The 3,714-nt window shown below is 46.0% G+C and overlaps 1 long non-coding RNA gene across 1 annotated transcript; it reads left to right on the forward strand.

Moving 5' to 3' along the window:
* Positions 1-1,926: 1,926 nt before the first annotated feature.
* LOC139060566 (uncharacterized) lies at positions 1,927-2,782 on the forward strand. The gene is made up of 2 exons (XR_011514927.1): positions 1,927-2,214; positions 2,310-2,782. It is a non-coding gene; the product is annotated as an uncharacterized lncRNA (long non-coding RNA).
* Positions 2,783-3,714: the final 932 nt, after the last annotated feature.

Genomic DNA, 3,714 nt, shown 5'->3' on the forward strand with positions numbered 1-3,714 from the left:
AGCGCTTAGGAATGTGCTATTTTTTATTAGACACCGCAGAGTAACGTTCTATCAGCAGTTGGTTAATATATATGAATTGAAAGATGTTTGTAGACTTTCTGTCATCATCTTACCAACATTCTCCAAAAAATTGTTAAGGCACCATCGTGGCTTTGTCAGCTACTTACAACCGCCTGCCAACACTTTCCCTTTATGTGTCCCAAGAAAGTCGCCGTTTCACCCGAATGGCGACGCATCGATGGCGATAGAAAAGCATTACACATCTACGCCAAATAAAGCTTAGAATGTTATGGGTCGTGTAAATTGCAGTAAACTTCAGCTTATGAATTAGCAAATATGTCGTCAAGTGCCGTGGAGGCAACCAAACATATATAGCTCGATGATCGCAGTCACTGGCTGTTACGACACTGGCGTGATGAAGAACGCCCTCCGAGCCGGCCTCTGCAAGTAAGTGCTTCGTGCTGCGTTTATCTTCGACGCGTCTTCGAAATTTGAGATTACGCAACCTCCAACACTAGGTGCGCGGGAAGGTAGCGTACATGAAGCTACCCGCCATGACGGCTCGTTCTTGCATTGCGCCCGCCACACATTACCTCCGAGGTAGCGCGCATGCTGTGTATGGCAGCCACGCTGGCAGCCACGTGCAGCAGCGGCGGGGCCAGAATTGGAGGTGCGCGAGCATCCAGCGCAGTTGAAGGCACAGTGTTCGAAAGCTTCTAGTGTATAAAGGTGTGTAGTAACCTGGAAACTTTGAAAATATTGCACAAGACTTTTAATACATTACTTTATCACTGATAAACTTTGCAGCAGCAGAAATAAATGTGCACTTTCGCGTAGCTGCCATAAGATTATGGGCGTTAATTGTATCTTCGCAGCATCAATTGTGTCATTTTTCATGTGATCCTGCTGCTGGTAAATCCTGGGCCTTGAGTCCTGCAAGTAAGAGAGATGAAATAGAAGCCACTTGTATATTAGAATGCAATACACAGAGGTGCAAATGTGCTTGGAATAAGGCACACTCACTAAAACAGTTCCCCCGTCGGCATTAAATCATAGGCAAAACATTTATTTCACTAGCTCTCATCATGTACCGCCTAAGCAGCAAAAAGCATAGGAAGAGTGCACGATTGTTAGGACTGTGTGCGAATATTCGCCATTTCGAATACCAATCTAATATTTCTTGCTTTATGATCTATATTTTTTTCCAGTATTCACTAATCGAAATATCTTCGTTTCTGTTCGAATATATGAGACTCCAAAGAACACTGTAGAGTCTCCAGAGAGACACCGAAACAAGTAGTGCCTGTTTCGATGGTAGAGTGTACAAGTGCGACTAAACGAGGATGCAGAAAGAAACAGATACGCAGTCACATCGGTTGTCACAGAAGATAAACAGAAGCGCTGTGTCTCTGCATCTGTTTCTTTCTACTTCCTCGTTCAGTCGCGCTTGTACACTCTACCATGGATTCTAACCAACTAGCCCGACAACGTGTTTTAATCCTGTTTCGAACCATTCTTCTGCAGAAGAGCCACGGTTTGTTGCACAGAGGCTTCAGTTCCTGAGTGAACGTACGGCGCAGGTAACTTCTGCGAAATAATTTGTAGTTCGTCAATTAGAATGCGTCACTTTTAGGCGGTTATATGCGAATTTGTTGTCTCGATTCAGGCTAGTTCAGAGTGGGCACGGTGGGCCTGGCCGAGGCATGTCACTCACCAAGCCGTTCTTCTGCTTTGTGCAGGGCTTGCTTCTCTGGGTCGCCGGAACGTCGGTTCATCGCCTACCCTATGGTGAAATACCGGCACCGCTTCATCAACCTGACGAACATATCGAGGCACCAACATGGCACGAAGTCAAGCTATTGGAAAATACTGCCCCTCTCCAGCATGCTCCAACGCCCCCTGGTTTCACGACGTCATCTAGCGTTGCCCGTATAAAACAATCTGCGCACCAATTTATCTTCAGTGGGCACGGTGGGCCTGGCCGAGGCATGTCACTCACCAAGCCGTTCTTCTGCTTTGTGCAGGGCTTGCTTCTCTGGGTCGCCGGAACGTCGGTTCATCGCCTACCCTATGGTGAAATACCGGCACCGCTTCATCAACCTGACGAACATATCGAGGCACCAACATGGCACGAAGTCAAGCTATTGGAAAATACTGCCCCTCTCCAGCATGCTCCAACGCCCCCTGGTTTCATGACGTCATCTAGCGTTGCCCGTATAAAACAATCTGCGCACCAATTTATCTTCAGTGGGCACGGTGGGCCTGGCCGAGGCATGTCACTCACCAAGCCGTTCTTCTGCTTTGTGCAGGGCTTGCTTCTCTGGGTCGCCGGAACGTCGGTTCATCGCCTACCCTATGGTGAAATACCGGCACCGCTTCATCAACCTGACGAACATATCGAGGCACCAACATGGCACGAAGTCAAGCTATTGGAAAATACTGCCCCTCTCCAGCATGCTCCAACGCCCCCTGGTTTCATGACGTCATCTAGCGTTGCCCGTATAAAACAATCTGCGCACCAATTTATCTTCAGTGGGCACGGTGGGCCTGGCCGAGGCATGTCACTCACCAAGCCGTTCTTCTGCTTTGTGCAGGTTAGTCCTTGCTATTGTACGTTTGGTAGTGACTGTCCTTTCTTGCTTATACTGCCGTGCCCACGACAGTGTTCTAAAATCTGTCGCGAGTGTTTTCATGTTCTAAAGCTTTTGTTGTGTGGGGATGTTGAAACTAATCCTGGACCCACTAACGCCGATTTATTGCATAAAGTTCTTGACGGTCAAAATTTGCTGCGAGAGGAATTAGCCGACTTGAAAACAAAGACAGAAAGCATGATAGTTGAAACAAGAGAACTGTTTCAGCGGCTTCAAGTTCAAATATCGGAACTTAAATCTGATACGGCAAGCTTGGGCTGCCTTGAAAACACAGTAAAAACGTTTCAAGAGTCTGTGAATACTCACGCTAGCAAGCTCATTGATATTGAAGATAGAAGTAGGCGTTCGAACATAGTTATTCATGGTATCCCTGAAGAGCCAAATGAGACTGAATCTGATCTAAAGAGCAAAGTAATTACAGAAACGCTCGAGCATAAGCTAGGTGTTAAGTGTGTTTCCATTGGCCGTATTCACAGACTTGGTAAGGCTGGCCCTAAAAGACCGGTCATAATGTTTCTTCAGGATTATAATGAGAAAGTAACAATATTTAAGAATGTTTCTAAACTGAAGGGAACCAACATTTTCGTTCAAAACGACTATTCGCAGGTCACTTTGAAGAAGCGCAAGCTATTATGGGAAAGTGCCAAACATGACAAATCGCTCGGAAAGAAGGTTTCACTTCAGCATGATAAGCTACGCATTAACAATGATATGTACATCTGGAATGACAAAACAAACCAACGCGAGATAGCCTCAAATTCACGTACTGGTCAACATTCTGATTGACCAGTCAAAGAGAAACTTATCAGATTACTGAACATTAACGCACGAAGCATCGTGAATAAGACAATTCAACTAGAATCAATTCTTTTGTCGCACTCGCCACACGTTGCAGTTATAACAGAAACCTGGCTTCATAGCGAAATCAGTGACAAGGACGTAATCCCGCCCGCCTACAAAATAATTCGTAGAGACAGGACTACTAGGGGTGGTGGGATAGCTGTTATTGTAAAGTCGTCCGTGGAGGCCATTCTTTTATTAGAGTCAAGCAACACCGAAAGTT

The sequence above is a fragment of the Dermacentor albipictus genome, chromosome 5 (assembly GCF_038994185.2).
Source record: "Dermacentor albipictus isolate Rhodes 1998 colony chromosome 5, USDA_Dalb.pri_finalv2, whole genome shotgun sequence".
Classification (NCBI taxonomy): Eukaryota; Metazoa; Arthropoda; class Arachnida; order Ixodida; family Ixodidae; genus Dermacentor; species Dermacentor albipictus.